Source organism: Miniopterus schreibersii, assembly GCF_964146895.1.
Source record: "Miniopterus schreibersii genome assembly, chromosome: 2".
NCBI lineage: Eukaryota > Metazoa > Chordata > Mammalia > Chiroptera > Miniopteridae > Miniopterus > Miniopterus schreibersii.
Window position 1 is genome coordinate 182,095,763 of NC_138102.1, and position 19,294 is coordinate 182,115,056.

Below are 19,294 nucleotides of genomic sequence, written 5' to 3' on the forward strand. Positions count from 1 at the left end.
AACCCCAATAAGTGCCTTTTGGGAAAATACAGGGAGCTGTAAGTGATTAGGGATCTGAGTTAGTCTGAGAGTTGAGGAAGGCCTCTCTGAGAAAGTAACACCTAAGCAAAGATTGGAAAGAAAAGTAGGAGTTGGCCAGATGATCATTTGGAGCAATAGCTTTCAGGCAAAGGGACCAACATGTCTGTAGGTACTGAGGGAGGAAAAAGCTTTGGAGGAACTGAAGAAAACTGGTTTGCTGGAAACAGAAGAGGAAGGCAGGGTGGTATGGTAGGAGAGAAGCTAGAGATGTAAGCAGGGTCAGGCCTTACAGGGCACTGCCGGCCTCAGTCTCCCTTAGAGATTCAGAGAAGTACAACCACTTAACCGTTGTTGACCCGGACTCTAAGGACCAGGCTTCCATATAACGGTTCCTAGGACCCTTGGGTGCTTTTCCTGGGAGAATTCTGGGAACTCCCTTTCTGGGCTCAGCTTCTCTTCCACTGCTTCTTTTGGGTTCCTTCTTCATAAAGGAATAGTTAAAAAATTATACCTGCTTGATTTATACCTAAAAGTGAAAGAGATTTTTATTATAAACACTTATTTTGGGCAGCTCCAAGGATGTACTCATATATAGTTGTACCTTTCAAAGATTTTTATGTATCATCTGATCCTCACAGCAACCATATAAGGCAGTTATTTATTATTTTTCTCATAATAAAGAAAAGGGTACTGAAGCTCTGAAAAATTAGATAATCCGCCAAAGTAAACTAGTAAGTAGTGAAACAGTAACTGGACACTAAGTTTTCTACCTACAAAACCAGTGGTCTTTGTGCTCTGTCCCTCCATTCACTTTGACCGTGAGTGTTTTTAATAAATTTTGATATCAGTATTTGCAATATATGTTTTTTAACGGAAGAATAAATCATAAAAGCTTAAAAAGTGATAATGAGAAAGGAAGAAAGGGAAATAGAGTAGAAGGGACAGGGATAGGAACTAGACTCCTTTGAATATAGCTTATTTGTAGATTGCACTTCATGCAATTATTTAAATGATAAGGCAAAGTTAATTTTCTTTTAAAAAGCAATCCTTAAAAATTGAAAATAACAATAAACAGAGAACCTAACATTTAAAACTCAGTTATTTGGACTATATATCCTGACCCGAGGATACGTTTTTATTGATGTTAGAGAGGAAGGGAGGAGAGAGAGAAAAAAATGTTGATATGAGAGAGAAACATCGATCGCTTGCCTCCCATATGCACCCCTAGATATATTGGCAAATATAAGATCTTAATAGTGGCGAGAAAGGAAAAGCAGACTTCCCTCAGACTATAGACTGATAGCTGACTTCTCATTAGCGACAATGGAAGCCACAAAACAGAATGCTGTTGTCAAAGTGGCAAGAGAAAAATAACCATCTTTTAAGAATGAAGACAAAATCAAAACATTTTGAAATAAAGGCCATTTTTATGATGAATGGAGGAAAATACAAGAGTGTTTTTGAGCTTTCATTTATTACACAATAGTTAAGAGTTGAAACTTTGGAGTCAGTTTGAGTTCTACTTCCAGTGACTATGTTATTTAACTGTTCTTCCTCGGTTAACTTCTCTATGAAATGGGATTACAGTAGTACTTATTTTGTGGAGTGTCTTAATAAATAGATGAATTATTGCATGTAAAGCATTGTGACTGGCACATAGTATGGATCCAGTAAATGTTAGGGGTTACTATTATCATATTTTCAAAATATAAGATGCCATCAATTGTAAGACATACTGTTATGTTATGCTCTACTAAGAAAGAATGCTGCCAATTAGTTGTAAGATATAAGATGGCATTAGTTATAAAACCTGTGTGGATTTCAGAGATGTTAACATGAAGAAAAAAATGTGCATTTCAGAATTGATGAAATGCAGTATTTTGATAGCAAATACTCATCAGTGCAGGAGAAAACATATGAAATATATGAAAATAATAACAAAAACAGTTTGAATGAGAACTTGATGAAATAATTAAATATCTATTACCCATAGATGGAGAATTTGTATAAAATTTGTATAAAATATTGAAGGTTAAGACAGCTGTGTTACTTTTATTTCTTTAGAAGTGAATGTGAACTGCAACTGAACTGCCCTTGAGAGGGATTAAAATTTCCCAGTGGTGGTTACTTAAACAAAAAGTGTTCTTTAACATCAAATTGGTAGGCACTAGCTGTGGAAAGGACAGATGTTGAATGTATAACATATTTCATAAAGGAGGAGTTTAGTATGCAGCTAAAATAGCATTCTTCTGCAGGTGTTTTTTGAAATGTTTTCAGTTTTCTTTCCACTCTGGGTTTTGATTACCACTTCGATGTAGTTGAGAGATTATTGCTAATTTCCTGTGAACTTGGAGTTGATCTGTTTTAGTTGGTTTTATTGCTGATGATACTGCAATATGTGTCAGTACATATAAGCATCAGTACTCTTTCCAAACATTTTGATTTGGTTAGATCATCTCAAATCATTATGAAGCTGCTAGCTAGAGTGTTGTCATTTAATGATATCATATAGTCTAGAAATCTTTACAATTATGTTGCCACAAAGAAAAAGAAGACTATACTCACTCAGTTATTAGGATAAAATTTTTGTTCTTGGGATTATTACAGTAGCTTCATTATTCTTCCTACCACTATGTACTTTTATCAATTAGGAATAAATTAGACTACATATAATGGAAAATCCAACTTTGCTTTAACCAACCAGAGATTTTCTCTTACACACGTAAAATTGAGAAGTAGTCCAAGGTTCTGCAGTCACCCCACAGCGGTGTTAATGTCAAAGATTCCTGTCTTTTGATAGTGGCATGGTCACTCTCTGCATTACCCCCCCCCCCCCCATGAAGAAGTGGGAAGGGTGAAATACAAAAGATGTGCCTCATCTAATGATGTACATCTCATTGACCAGAGCTGTGATACTGGGCCACATCTATTTATAAGAAAGGTTGGGCCCAGCCAGGTGTGGCTCAGCGGTTGAGCATCGACCTAGGATCCAGGAGATCACGGTTCGATTCCCGGTCAGGGCACATGCTCAGGTTGCGGGCTCCATCCCCAGTCGGGGGTGCAGGAGGCAGCCGATCAATGACTCCTCTCTCATCATTGATGTTTCTACCTCTTTCTCTCCCTCTCCCTTCCTCTCTGAAATCAATAAACATATATTTAAAAAAAAAAAAAAAAAAAAAGGTTGGGAAATCTAGCTGAGTACAGGGTTACCCCCAACCAAATCTGGATTGCAATAGGAAGTGTAGGCAACTACCAGCTTTTTGCCATATGACCCTTTATTGTGTGATGTATATTTTCCTAAAGCATATGCTTCATTAGTTTAGCAAGCATTTACTGAGTACTTGCTCTGTGCCAAGCATTGCGAATACAAACATGAGTAAGACCCTATTCCTGCCATAGTTGATAGGGGAGATATATATCAAAACAAAAAAATTACAAGAACTATAACCAATAACCTTCTCAAGGCACATGTGATTGAAAATTACAGTAGTTTATCCATTCATCACCAGGTAACTGAGCTAATGACTCTAGCCCCTTGGCCTTCCATGTACTCTGACTCCTCTGCACCCCTCTGATCCCCAAACACAAGTATTTGTATTTTATGGAATGGATTGTTTTAGAAACATATAAACATGACTTCCATACCAACTTCAGAAAGTACTGTCTGTCATATTGAATACACTGTTGCCCATAATAAATAGAGCACTAATGGTGGCCAAAATTTTATAAGACTATATTCTAGATCTTTAGACACAGGGTACTACTGAAATGGTCAATTCTTTCTCAGGTCTGTGAGGACAATTATCAGCCATAAGGAGTGGGTTAGAATAAAGCTCAGGTACTACCTAGTGAAATCTGAGAAACTACTATTGTTACGATGAGAGAAGTGTTTGTTACTTAAGCATAGCATTATATATATATATTTTGGAAGCATCCAGATTTCCTGCAGAGACATGATGTTTCCATTAATTGAATGAACCCTGGGTCAAACTTGCGCTGGCATGTAGATGGTGTGATTTTGCCGTGCCTTGGTAACTTGAGTGAGCTTGGGCATGCAGGTGCAATGAGTAGTGAATGCAACCTGACCAAGATACTGTCTGAGTACTTGATGGCCCCCATTACACCCCAGCCAGAACTGGCTCCACCTCTCATGTTTTTTAGAAATGTTCTCTCAGTCTCTCCCTCCTCCTGAACAATTGTAATTTTTGTATCCATGGGTTTCATAGTATGCTGGATATATGTCAACAAATGGCTATGAAAAACAGGGGGGAGGGGCCTTTTAAAGTATTTATTAACCAAAAAAAGTTAAATTTGGGGTTTCAGTGGTGGAATTGTATTGGTCAGCCCATACATTGGCATGTGAATTTATTTTCCCACAAAACAACTGAAGTAATCTATTAAAATTTATTTGAGCAGCTCTATTAACATTGTCCTGAAAAGAACAAATAAGAATGCTATTCCAGCGTGCTCCACCACGATAAAAGCTTTGATAATGGCAGGAAAGGTTATCGGGTGACCAGGAGGGACTGGGCTTTAGGAGGAATACAATGAAGGAGGGGGAAGAGATATCCCTTCCCGTCCCGCTCCATCAGAGTTCATCCTGGTGATGGGTGGTGGAGGGTGGCATAGCTGGACCATCCTTACATCTGACTAAGGGGTTTGGACTATATTCTCTATGGGCTGGGACACTTTAGAACTTTTTGAACAAAGGAGCGACATACTCAGATTTATTTTTTACTGTAAGAATAATTTATGTTCTTTGTAAAGAACTTTAAGTTTATGGAGAAAATGGAAAATTCCTCCATCCCACTTCTCAGCAGTACCTGTTTTTATTTTTATTTTTTTAATCCTTACCCAAGGATATGTTTACTGATTTTAGAAAAAGAGGAAAGGGGAGAAAGAGAAAACATCAATGCAAGAAATAAACATCAGTCAGCTGCCCACTCCTCCCCCTTCACAGGATCGAACCCGAAGCCCTTTGGTGCAGGGGATGACGCTCCAACTTAGTCACCTGGTCAGGGCAGGGCAGCGGTACCTGTTTTTATTTTTTTATTTTTAAATATATCTTTATTGATTTCAGAGAGGGGGAGGGAGAGAGAGAGAGGTAGAAACATCAGTGATGAGAGAGTCATTGATCGGCTGCCTCCTGCACACCCCCTGCTGGGGATCGAGCCCGAAACCCAGGTTATGTGCCCTGACTGGGAATCAAACCATGATCCCCTGGATTTATGCTCAACCATGGAGCCACGGCCAGCTGGGCAGCAGTAGGTGTTTTTAAAGGTTGCTGTATATCTTGCCAGACTTTTCCCCCAAACTTTTAACTTTTATTCTAGCTTATAATATATATATATATATATTATACATTTTATACATTATAGAGGGTAGGGCAAAAGTAGGTTTACAGTTGTATGAGGAACACAAGGTTTATTCTTGCATTATTATTTATTAATTATTGTATTATTTTCCATACAGACAACTGTAAACCTACTTTTGTCCTACCCTGTATATACATATAGTATATAATGTTATATATATATTTAAAAACATTTTTTTTAACCAACAAGGGATTAAACCATACGTAATGTTTTGTGATGGCTCTTTTAATCTAATAAGGTGTTATAAACATACTCCATATTATTTTTGCCTTCCTTTTAATGTCTGCATAATATTCTATTTCTATTACCAGTCCCTGAGTGATTGGCGTTAAGATTGTTCAGGATTACAAATAGTACAACAGCAGTAGCAATGACAAATACATTGTGAGTATTTTTGTAGACTTCCTCCTTAGAAGTAGAATTGCTTTCGGAAAGAAATGCCTATTTTAAATTTTGGTAGATGTCATATTATGCTATAGAAAGGCAATGTATCCGCGCCCAGGCATTATCTGTCTTCTTAATTTTTGCCAGTTTGCTAGGTAAAGAACTTTTTTTTTTTAAGTATTAGGTTTCTGTTTTTCATATACTTCATATATAAAATTTCCCTTTGTGAATTGTGTATTCTTTTTCTTTGTCCAATTATCTATTAGATTTGTTCATCTTTTTCTTAATAATATGAGAGAAGTCTTTACCTGTTATGCATTGCAAATATTTTTCCTGTATATCTTTATTGTATGGTCTTTTTTGGCCATAGAAATCGAAGAGTCTTAATTTTTTTTTTTAAATACATCTTTATTGATTTCAGAGAGAGGAAAGGAGATGGAGAGAGAGAGATAGAAACATCAATGATGAGAGAGTCATTGATCAGCTGCAGCCTGCAACCCGGGCATGTGCCCCGACCAGGAATCGAACCCCAGTCACCTGGATCCTAGGTCGATGTTCAACCGCTGAGCCACGCCCAGCTGGGCGAGTCTTAATTTTTATGTAGTAAAATTTATTAGTAATTTTTTATGTCTTCTGGGTGAAGTTATCATGCTTTTAGGAAGACCTTCCGCATTAAGGATTATAAAAAATATTTTATGATGATTTTGTCTACTACTTTCATGTTGTTTTTTTGTTTTTTTAAAATGTATCTTTATTGATTTCAGAGAAAGGAAGGGAGAGGGAGATAGAAACATCAATGATGAGAGAGAGTCATTGATCGGCTGCCTCCTGCACGCTCCCTGTTGGAGATCAAGCCTACAACCTGGGCATGTGCCCTGACCCAGAATCAAACCTTGATCTCCTGGATCCTAGGTCTATGTTCAACCGCTGAGCCACGCCCAGCCGGGCTACTTTCATGTTTTTTTATTAAGGTGTTTGATTTACCTGGAATTTTATTTGGTGTATTGAGTAAGGTGTATAAAGTAAGGAATATAGCTTCCACTTTCCACTCCCACAATGACTAGCCAGTTACTCCAAAATCATTCACTGAATAACTCATCTTTCCTCCACCAATTTGAAAGGCCCTTTTAAGCATAATTTTCCATATGTGGCGCATTTTTTTTCTCCTTGACTGCTTAGAGCCCTAATCATGGAATCAATAAGATTAGTATATTAGATGAAGACTGGTGGGAAGGGAGATTGAATGTAAGTAATGTAGAGGGTTGTGATACCAGAAATGCATCACTTAGAAGAGCAGGTTTTGGGAAGAGTTCTTTTTGGATAGGTTTAGTTGGAGAGTAGAGGGACATTGTGGTAGAAATTCCTAGTAGGTCACCAAATTCTCTGCTCCTCTTGGCTCATTCCTTCCTCTTCTGTTTCTGTCTAAGCCACTAATTCTCAAACTTTAGCCTACATCAGAATCACCGGGAGGGCTCCTTAAAAACACAGATTGCTGGCCCGGCCCCCGGAGTTTCTGATTCAGTAGGTCTGGGTAAAGCCTGGTCATTTACATTTCTACTAAGTTCCTCGGTGCTGCTGCTGCTGGCCAGAGGACTACACTTTTGAGAACCACTTGACAAGTCCTCTTCACTTTCAGCGTAGATTATTCTAATGGTCTCTAGTTTGGCTTCTTTTCCCAGTTTTCTGGCCCTTCAATGCCTCTTGACAGAAATTAGGATTATATTGGTGAGAGTAAAAGTTGAAAGAAAGGAATAAACATTTCGAAAGAAAGATTAATAGTCTTTGGAAACTGAGTAGATGTGAGGGACAAAGGAACAGAAATCAGGAGGCATTTTCTAAACATTGCCACCAGATTTACTCTTTCGAGAACACTTCTTTCATCTTGTTTCCCTCTTCAGAAATCTGCAGTGAGATAAATCTAAAATGAAATTTATTTGAATAAAATACAACTGACAGTTGACACCCAACCAGTGTGGCTTCTCCTGTTTTGTCTAAGGCAAATCTCATTATGACAAATGACTTTGCAAGTAGATCTCTGCATTTCCAAATACTTTCAAGCCCGAGCCAGTGACCTACTTTAGGCAATATCCAATTTTGCAATTCCAGTTCAGCAAACTAATTTGGATAGCATTTTAGGACTTGTTGTAGAATTTAATCTGATATACATTTGTATAAAGAACTGTCAGTTTCTAAGGGTTAGTTTAAACTCTATTTAAAAATCCTGTTTATTGTATATATATCATTATTCTTTTATTTCATTATACACTATGCTTTCTGTATTTACCTTTTTCTTATGCTTGCTGTTTGGCCATAAAAAGGGAGGGCATTATGCCAGATATTCATGTTTGCAATTATAAATGCAGATGAAGCCAGAGTTTGTGTTTGTACAGGTGGGATGAAATAAACAAATGACACTGAAAGATCTGCTTATCAAGGTCATTGTTTGTTGCTCCTGGACTGAAAAGTGAATATAGAGATGGTGCTTTGGGTTTTTAAGATATTCAGTACGTGCCTTTTTTTTTTTTTAAGCTAATTTTTATTGTTATGCTTTATTCTTGTGTTATTTGATCCCATATGTCGGTGTGATTTTAAAGATGTGGGAATTACAGCTGGCTGTAAAAGAATGCCAAATATTTGTTTTTTAAAAAACAACTTTATTGAGGTATAGTTTACATACTATAAAATTCACCCATTTTAGGTATAGAATTAAAGCATTTTAGTAAATTTACATAGTTGTGTAATCATCATCTCAACCCAATTTTAGAACATTTCCACCAGCCCAAAGAGACCTTTTTGTCCATTTGCCGTCAGTCCTTGTTCCCACTCCCATCCCCAGGCATCCATTAATTTACTTTCTGTCTCTATAGATTTGCCTTTTCTAATATTTTATATAAATGGAGTCATACAATATGTGGTCTTTTGGGGATGGCTTCTTTCACTGAATGTAATGTTTTTGAAGTTCACCCATGTTGTATATATCAGTAGTTCATTCCTTTTTATTGCTGAGTCGTTTTCCTCTAGGTGGATGTACCATAGTTTATTTGTCAATTCACCAATTGATGGACATTTGGGTTTCCACTTTTGGGCTATTATGAATAATGCTTCAGTGAACATTCACACACACAAATGTTTGTTTTGACATTACATAAATCATTAATAACCAAGTGAGAAAATCGGGAAATTTCATTGCAAAATATTTTAACCTGAAAATCAAAATCTTACCTTATTAGACCTTATCAGATTGCATTTCTACATTATATTAATTCCTTATCATCCCTTAGCATGCTTTCCAGACTTGCAGTTCAACAATAATCCTGTTGTTTTAAGGCAATAAAACCTCATATAGTAGAGATTCACACTATAAAAAATTATTTTCATAGTCGTTATCATTTGAGCCTCACAATTGCCTTACATCAGGTAGATTAGATAGGACAAGTATTACTTGTCCCTCATTTGTTGCTACCAGAGGGAATCTACGCTCATATTTGGAGGTAATTGCTATAGGAATCTCATCAAGACTGCTCTAAGCTTCCAGTTTGTGGCTTGCACACAGGATAGGCAGCACCCAAGGACTGCTCCTGTGTGTGATACAGATCCGTGTTTGTAGTCTTTGTAGCTCATTCATGCCACAGATATTTATTGTGCATCTAGTACCTGCCAGGCACTTTGTTAGGTGGGGATTGAGATGTGAAAGATTTAATTCTTGAGAACTTAACTATGGGAACCCAGAGGAAGAATATATCAAATGTGAAGGGGATTGGGGAGGTAGGAGAAGGTTATCAGTGTATTAATGATAATAATAATAATAGCTAACACCTAGTTAATAATAATAGCTAATGCTTGGCATGTTCCAAGCACTTTGCATATACTTACTCATTTTGTCTTCATGACAACCCAGTGAGGCAAGTAATATTTTTATCCTATTTTACAGATGAAAGCTACAAAACTAAGGTTGGTAAGTTGACCGAGATCACAGTACCAGTAAATGGCAGATCTGGAATTTGAACTAGACAGTGTTCCTCTAAAATCTATGTCTCCTGAAAAGGTCTCTCACAGGAGTTGACACTCAGGCTATATCTTGAATGACAGTTTGTACTTTAGCGGAAGGATGATTGGGATATGTCTGTGTGGTTTTCTAGACAGAGAAATATCACAAGTAAAAATAAAGAAGGCACAGGGTTGGGAAAGAGTATGGCAGACTACTTTTGAAGAAAGGTGGTTGGCAAGAGATGAGACTAGAAAGAAAGGGCTGGCTAATGAAGGACTGGAATACCAAAGATACCACTTTCCCTGTAGTATTAATTTGCTTTTGCTTTTTTTGGCTTTCATTCTTTTTTCTTGTAAAACATATCACACAACCAGAAAAGTGCCTAATATACAAATGTAAAACTTAATTATTTTAAAATAACCACCTCTATGGTGAAGTTATAGGATGTTGCTGGGACCCAGCAGCCCCTTTTTAGTGACTTTCCCTTCCCGTTCTACTTTTACCACCCATATACCTCTAAACATTATAGTTTGGCTGATTTTGACCACAGAGTCACATGAGATACATATATGTATGTATGTATGTATGTATGTATGTATATTTTTAATCCAGTCGTTATGTTTGCAAGACCCAGCTATGTTGTGTGTAGCTGTTGTTTCTTTGTTGTTACTGTGTGATATTCCATTTTATGAATAGGCCAGAATGTATTTCTCTGTTCTATGAGAATACTTGGGGTATTCCCATTTAGGGGCTTATGAATAATGCTGCTCTGAATATTTTTATATATGTATTTTGGTTCACATGTACATGAATTCTGTTGGTTATATACCTGGGGTGGAATTTGCTGGATCCCTAAGTATATCTGTCTTTAACTTTAGAACAGTAATGCCAAACTGCATTCCAAAGTGGATGTAGAAATGTACATTCACACAAGTAGTATATGAGAGGTCCTGTTGTTCCATATCCTCGACAGTACTTGTTACTATCAGACCTTAAAGTTTGTAGTCATTTTGGTATATAATGGTAGAGATCATTGTGATTTGGGGGGTATTTTTCATTATGATTTTCTTTTGTATTTTTCTCACTTACTATTGAGGCTAGATACCTTTTCATAAGTTTTTTAGCCATTTTGATAAAATAGTTTTTTGTTTGGTGATGTGTCTCATAGAACCTCTTGCCCATTTTCCTTTTGAGTTACCTTTTTTAACTTGTTAGAACTCTATTATTTTGCGTATAAACCCTTGATTAGTTTTATGTGGCTTTTTTTCACTTTCTTGAGGATGTCTTTTGATAAACAAAAGTCCTGAATTTTTGTGTAGTCATATTTATCTGTTGTTTTTTTTTTTTATAATTAAGTGCTTTTTATATCCTGTGTAAGAGAGCCTTCCCTACCCCCAGGTTATGGAAACATTATTCCATATTCTAAAAGCTTTATTATTTATCTTTCACATTTGGGTGTGTAGTTCACCTAGAATTGATTTTTGTTTATGGTAATTCTTAATTAACTTCTTAGTGCTCCTCTGCCTTCAAGATATTATTTATATTTTGTCCAGATTTCCTGGCTGTCCTCAGCATTGGTTGGCCTGAATTACTTAGTTGACCATTTGCCGAGCAGAAATCTCTTCCAAAGTTTTAGTTTCGTTTTGACTTCAAAAAGATCTGTTCTGTACAGAGGCCTTAATAAATATGTTTACTACAAAAATAAAATTAAAAAGACTGAAAAATACATAGATTCATAGTTTTTTCTTTTTTTAAATTTGAGATAAAGAGCAGCTTGTTTCATTTGTGTTTCTCTCAGCTATAAAATACTGTTAGTTTAAAACTTGCTACATAAAATGGACAATTGTATTGATTTCAGGATAATTTTAGAACATTAATCATGGTAAATTTTTAAATTAAAAAACACCTATATTGAACATTGACTTTAATGATAAAAAAACAATTTAACCAGGGTAATAGCTACCTCCCTTTCTCTGTCTATTCATATATTTAAACCTCTCTTTTGGCCAGAGATGGACTGTATGCAAACCACATCCAGAATGCTTTTAGTTTGTGCCACCAAATATGAAGGAAACATTTTCAGTTTATGGCAACTAGATCCATGACATATGATGCTCCAGGAACTGTTTTTACAGTGCACAAGATGCACGCGAATGGAGTAGCAAACTCACATGATTATTGGCAAGGGAAAACTGGCTACGTGGCTGATGTTAAATTTGCTTTTTAAGACAGCCAGATCAAGAAATGTCTGAAGAATTTGAGACTGTAGCAGTGAGATGATTTTTCAGTTAGTAAACACAGCCTCGGGAAGCCATGGCAAGGCAGTTTTTTGAGAGCCGTTTACAGCTTCAAGGAGAGCACCGTGTAGGCGCCAGAGAGGAAAACCTGACATGGCCTCCAGGGAATGTTGCCAGGGGAAGTACACAACACATGGTGAGGGAGAGGCTCCTTGTCCCACTGTCGCCAGAACCCCACCTTGCCCTGCCATTTCTGTTTCTGAGGTTCACAATGGAGGTGAGCTTGATTGTAGCCAAGATATTAGGAATAAATGTGCGTATGTGGAAGTTATGGCTCTTGAGCCACATGCTTCCTGCCCAGCCGTTGCTTATACCATTTTCTTTCTCTTTTAAAATTAATAATTAGCTGGTGTGGTCTGAGGATCCCTCCCCACCCTGCTGCCAAGACCCTTTCAGGGGGTCTGTGAGGTCACAACTATTTTATTAGTACTAAGATGATATATGCCTTTTAAACTCATTCTCTCATGATTGTGGAGTTTTCCAGATGCTACATGACATACGAGACTGCGAGATTGAATGCAAAAGCAGAAATTAGGATACAGCTCTTCTCTTAAGCCCAAAATTAAAGATATTTGCAAAAATGTACAACAATGGCACTTTTCTCAGATTTTTTATCTTTTAAATTATTTTTAATTTCAAAATGTTTATTTGTAATTTTTAATGAATACTTATAAATAAATATTTTAAATTTTTCATAGTTTAATTTTTAATATGGTAAGTATTGACAGTTTTAACCCAAATAAACAGAAGTTCTTTGGGGACCTTGATCATTTTTAAGAATCTGAAGAGATCCTGAGACTAAAAAGTTTGAGAATCACTGCTCTCCTTTCAACTATAGTTGAAATCCTAGTTTCTCTGAGGGCTACATAGATTGGCTAGCCCATTGTTTTCCTGCACTCCCTAAACTTCTGTGCCACACAGCTTAATTATTGCTTAGGTTTTTGTGGAATTACTTCTTGATGTGCTAGTTTTCCTCTCCTTATCAATAGTGTAAGACCTCTGAGGACAGGGATATCTTAAATGAGAGTTTTTTGAGACATGCATGATACATATTGCTGTGCACAACATAAACAGTTTGTCATGGTTATTAATATTATCATCTTCAATATCAATATTAAAATTTCCCAGACTCACTGGTTTATTGAAAAACCGATACACATTTAAAATTTTTTGAACAGCCTTAATAGAAATAGCTATTTAATTAAAAAAAAACTACATAAAATCAACACACAGTATGAAAAAAGAATAAAGCCTTTTTGATCATAGATTGTCAATAAATTGGCTGCAAAAGCTGAGTATGTTTGTGTGACCAACAATTGCTGTAAAACCTGGCCATAGGCCCTTGCTCTGAAAACACCGAGCATAGCGCTAGGCACTTAGTAAGCATTCAGTAAAGCTGGTTGAGTTGATCTGCTGTTTCAGTCGCCAGCCGCCTCTTCTGTTCCTGTAGCAGGCAACTGTTATTCCTTCCCAGCCCTGCCTCCACCTCCAAGTGACTTGCAGTTGTGTTCAGGTCTTCAGAAGGTAGCCTTACTTTCCGAAGCCCTTTCTGTTGGACGAGTTGTCTTGGACTAAGCTAGAGGACATTCATTAGCTGACCTAACTGGATTTGTAGCTGAAGGTGAGGCACATGCCTTTTTCTTCATCCCTGCTGCAGACTGAGCTTGTTTTTCTTAAGCAACACTCCCTGACTTACAAGACGTAAGAATAAATTTAACATCTTTGTGCCAGAGTCCTGCTATTAATCCCAAGGTTTCCTTCACAGCTTCTCCCTGAAGTCTGAGGGTCCCTTACAAGTAGCATACTGCCCTGAGACCCGAGCATTACTTCACCATGGTGTTCCTGGAACAGAGCATGATACCTGTCAGGTGGCTCATTCACTGAATGAATGAATGAATGAATGAATGAATGAAGTCTGTACTGTGGCCCTGCGTGAATATTTTATTGAATTGACTTTATTTCTCCCCCCCCCCCTTTATTCCATAAGAGTTTATTGGGATGTCCTTTGTACCAGTACTGTTTCTTTTTTGTTGTTAATTCTCACTGGAGGATATTTTTTCCATTTTTTTTTTTTTTTTTTTTTTTAGAGAGAGCAGAAGGGATGTAGGGTGGGAGAGAGAAAGAGAGAAACATCGATGTGAGAGAGATGTATCGATTGGTTGCTTTCTGCACGCACTGCACCAGAGCGGGGGGAATGAACCCACAACTCAGGCACATGCCCTTGACTGGAATCGAACCTACAACCTTTTGGTCCATACACCAACACTCTAAGCACAGAGCCACGCCGGCCAGAGCTGTACTAGTGTTGTTTTAAATGATGGTCATGCAGTGATTAATCAGACTTAGATCCTGTGTTAAGGAAGCTTATAACCTAGTAGTATAAACAACATACACAGCCTAGTAGAAATGCATACCAAGTACAGTTGCTAACTCAGAGGAAGGACCCATCCACACTACCTATAGCAAGAGAGAGGAATCAGGGAAGACATCATAGAAAAAGTTTCCCTAAGCCTGCATCTTGAAGGTTGAGAAGAAATTTGCCCTGTGAGTGGGAAGGCAGTCCCAAGTGGAAACAGCATATTCAAAGTCACAGGCACATGAAACCTTGTGGTGTTTAAAGCAATGTGGTTTCGTGAGACGAAGCTGAGAGGTGAACAGGTACCAGGCCTTGTAACAATATCACGCATTGGGAATTGATTTTATCTTGAAGATGAATGAGAGACATTGCAAAGGCAATGTGGGTTTGCACTTTATAAAGGTAATTCTAATGGCAGTGGGTAAGTGGGCAGTTTGGTTCTCTCATCATAATTCCTGTCCCCCCAACTCCTGTGGTCTTGAGGGTAAGAAAACCAATTAAAAAAACAATTGGAGTAAATATGGTGAGAAACTATGTCAGACACTAAGGCAGTAGGAACAGGGGAAAAAGCCCATCCTGAAATATCTATGTTTGGTGAGAGGAAGATGCTAATGATGGCCCCAGGTTTTTTTCTTTGAGTGGGATGATAGTATTTCCAAGTGTGGCAGAAGGAGGACCCAGTTTTGGGGAGGATTGTTTTAGTTTTAGTTACGTTGTGTTTTAGGGACCTGTGGAACATAAGGGGGAGAAATCCATTGATATGAGGTAGTTGTATAGGGGTCTTTGAAGATTGTAAGAAAGGTCAACACGGGAGAGATTTGGGAGTCATCAAGGTACAGGAAGTGGTTAAGTCTGCGGGAGAGGATAAGCACATGCCTGGAGAATAGAGACCGGGAAGGACGAGCTCTTGAGGGACATAGCAGCGATGAAAGGACAGGCAGAGAAGGGCAGTCGAGCAAAAGAAACTGGTAAGAAATGGTATAAGAGGTAGAAAAACTGATGAATTTGGTCCCTCCTGAAGGGTAAAGGGACTAAACATGTTCCATGTCAGTTTGGCAGAACTAAGCTCAATCCTTGAAGCTAGGAGTTAAGTTTGGTTCTCTCACCACAATCCCTGTCCCCCCCAACTCCTGTGTATAGAAGCAGCAACCCTGTACCCAGCCCCACCGTGCCCATGGTGGGAATCTGAAAATCAACAGTATCGACAAAGGTCTTGGGCTGGCTACAAACCCAGGGAGGCAGGAGGACCCAGGCACAGCCAAGAAACCAGCAACTAAAAGAAGGTGCCCCTGGCTCAATGGCTGGATCTACATTATCCTTAATATCCAGATAGGAAAGGAGCTTCCAAATGACAGTTTCAGGTCATTCTGATTTTTAAGTGCCAAAGTTAAAGCAAAAACAATTGAATAATATCCATTGTAAATATCCTTAATATCCAACTGGGACTGATAGGGAAAAAAATCAAATTGCAATGATTAATAAGTGAATGAGAACTAAGGACATTGAGACCACAAATAAAAACTTCTTTTTAAAAAAGCTTGACTAGGAGAGAAAAGAGGGGAGGGAGTACACAAAAGCTCAAGGAGGTTACATGATTAACGGGGCTGTTTTTAGGAATGGACAGACTTGGACATTTTTACAGAATTTCCAAAGTGTCGAACTGAGGTAGAAGTGGCCTAAAACTGCTGAGATCTTGGAACAAGAACAAGAATTTGTGTATTGGTGGCTAAATAAACCCATTTGCCTAGAGCAGGGCTCCTTAGGCATTTGTTATTATTATTTGTTACTTAATTAAATGGGCTTCTTGCCCACGTGGGCTGGGTGTGCTGCTTATAGAGCTGGACTTGTGGTACCCTCCTGGTCCATGCTTGCCTCCTGGGGAGACCTCCCCCACCTCCTTGCTGGCGTTTTGCACCTCCCTCACATCTGCTGCTTCACCTAAGACATCTTTTCCTGATGTCGTGCTTGAAGTTAGGCCAGTTGCCAATGACATAGGCAGTCAGGGTTTTCAGTGTTACTTGAGACTCAGTTAAAAGTTTATAGTATATTCTTAATAGTCTGCATCCCAAGAATTATGCTGGATATCAAACAGATAAACAGTGGTGAATCTTGGGAAGACTGGGGTGGAGTGAGAGAAGACAGTCTTACCCACATTGCTTGAATTTTTTGAAATAATTTAAATTTAAAAGAATTATGCTGAATAACCAAGTTTGAAAATTAAACCTTACCGTATCGGAGGTGATATTAGTAAATAGAGTTTATTGAATATGCATTTTTTTAACTTACTGTGTTCCCTAGGAAAGATTCAGTTTTAATTACATCCTGCAAGTTTAGTTAAGTGCTTGGCTGTGGAGGAATTCTGGAAATCTACTTGCAGTTTAGCAGGTCCTGGGAGTTGATTTAGCCCAAGAACCACTGAACCTTCCCAATTCCTATGTGAAGTCCAAGACCAACCTGGTTATTCTGCAGGAGAAGAGAGAAAACAAGCAGCTCACATAGTGGACTGCTGCGGCTGTGTGTGACCAGGTAGCAGGATGGCAGTAAATAATTCTGAATGTTTCAAAATGATGTTTGACGGCGTTCGCCGTTACTCAGGCCTTAGAAGGAAAAAGTGCTATAGGTAACTTCAACTAGATCATTTCAAATGTTGATTTTAGAATTAAATTTTATGTTTATCTTGAGTGTGAGTACATCTGATACAGAGGTTCACAGCCCTTCCGAGAGAGTAATGAAGCTGGTTTCCAGAGTCCTTGGAACACTGCCCAGTTTCCCTTGCCTGCCTCTCCCCTTTTCTCTTACTGAACGTCAGCGTCTGGGACCAGCTGCCAAGCAGGCAAAGGACGAAGCTGGCCACTGTGTCCTAAGCTTGTCTGTTAACAAGATATGTAATAATGAGCTACTTTATGAAGATAAGTCTAGAGAAGCAGTACTGTTTAGCCTGGGGAGGAACTAATCAGAATAGAGAACTGAAAATTAGTCAGGGTTGTTATCTTGATAGTCTGTGGTTGACAAAAAAAATTAAAGAATCCAGTCTGTCTCTGAGGTGCTAAGGGTCACACATAACCACATAGTTCACATTCTGCGTGAGAGCCATACCCATCTTGATAGTTGCGGCTAGCTGCTGCTGCTTCCCCCACTGCTAGTTAGTGGGGAGGCATCCGTGTTGGAGTACTGAGTTATAGGGATCGTGTCAGGATTCAATTCAGCTTATGTTTGTTAAACTCCTTCCCGATGCCAAATTCAAAGATGTGTAAGACAGATTTTACTGTCAAGGAGCTCCTATTGAGTGAAGGAAACACACCCATGGATATTGCCAATATTATATGGCCTGCCTCAGAGGAGGAACACTTAGTGTAGCCAGGGAGGGTACAGAAAACTTCAAGAGACAACACCTGAGGCAGATCTTAGAAGAGTAGTGGAAGGGAATTAGGCAAAGGGTCCTCAAAGACATTGGTGTAAGGAAATCATGTGGGCAAGGAAACCATGTGCAATCCATGTGAATAGAGCATGAAGTGATGATGCAGCTAAGAGAGATCTTGAATTTTACCCCAAAGGTAATGGGTAGCTCTTGAGTGAATTCTGGCAGTGATATACTCAGAGGTCACATTTGCTTTTTAGAAGATTGCTGGGACAGCATTGTGTATAGTAGGAAGATAGGGATAATAATTAAAGTATTACTGATACTCATTACAAAACAATTCTGTCTGAGATTTATTTATTCAAACACTGGAAAAAATAAGCCAACATAGAGGTGATGACAGATAAGGGAGCAGCATATGTTTTCAAGTTTCACTAAAGTACCACCTCAAACACTATGACATAATGTGGGACTAAAGCTGTAATTTACAATCTGTAGCCATGGGGAATGGAATGCACTTTCTTGGACAGAAACATTGATTGTGAAACTAAGGGGCCAACTTCCAAACAGTGACAGGCTTTCTGACACAGTGTGGGTGCTAATCACAGATACATTTCTGCTAGGCTTGTCCGGCATTGTTCCGCCCGTCTTCACATACACACAGTCCAACCTTGAGCAGAATTATCCTTCTGACATTTGTTTTTGCCACTGTAAAATGAAGGGACTGGCTTGGGGTCTCTAAATGTCTATTCATAACTATTGATATATTTGTATATTCACAGATATATAAATATGTATTAAGAGATATTCAGTCTTGAAATAAACATTTCACTGCGTTTATTAGCATCTTGGTATGATCTGATTTGATTCTGAAGAGGCCATTCCAGTCATTATTTGGGAACGGATCAGGGAGGAACAAGAATAGTCCCTGGGAGGCCAGCGAAGAGGCCTTCACAAGTGAGAAATGATGATAGCAATGAAAAGGAAGGATTGTGGGTGGATCTGAGATATATATTGTGAAAGCAGAAATGACAGGACTTGCTGATGGGCTGTGAGAGGACTGGGGTTGAGTGGGAAATCGAGGATGAACCTGAGGTTCTGACCAGCAACTGGGTGGAGGATGGCACCCTTGATTGAGACAGTGGAGATGGAGACTGAGGTCTGGGTGGGGGAAGAAGACGGCAGTTTGGGATGTAGTATTAAATCTAAAGTGATTATGAGATGTTCTCATGTCAAATGGAGAAGTTGAAAAGGTAATGTGGTATTTTTCTGATAGGGCAAATAAGGTAAAATAAATAATAAAGGTATAATATAGATTTTAATGTTTCTTCAGCAAGTATTGCATATTCCAGTTCACATTCTTAATAACCACTTGCCTTTATTGATCATGTGGTTGGTGCTGCCCTGTACTAAGTATTTTATACATATTTTATTTTTTATTTAAAATATTGTTACTGATTTCAGAGAAAGGAAGGGAGAGGGAGAGAATGAGATAGAAACATCAACGATGAGAAA

At 38.2% G+C, this 19,294-nt stretch overlaps 1 protein-coding gene across 5 annotated transcripts in view; it reads left to right on the top strand.

Annotated features, from left to right (window-relative positions):
* The window catches only part of TNRC6B (trinucleotide repeat containing adaptor 6B), a 198,939-nt gene that overhangs the window by 28,686 nt on the left and 150,959 nt on the right, over nucleotides 1-19,294 (top strand). The window lies entirely within an intron of this gene.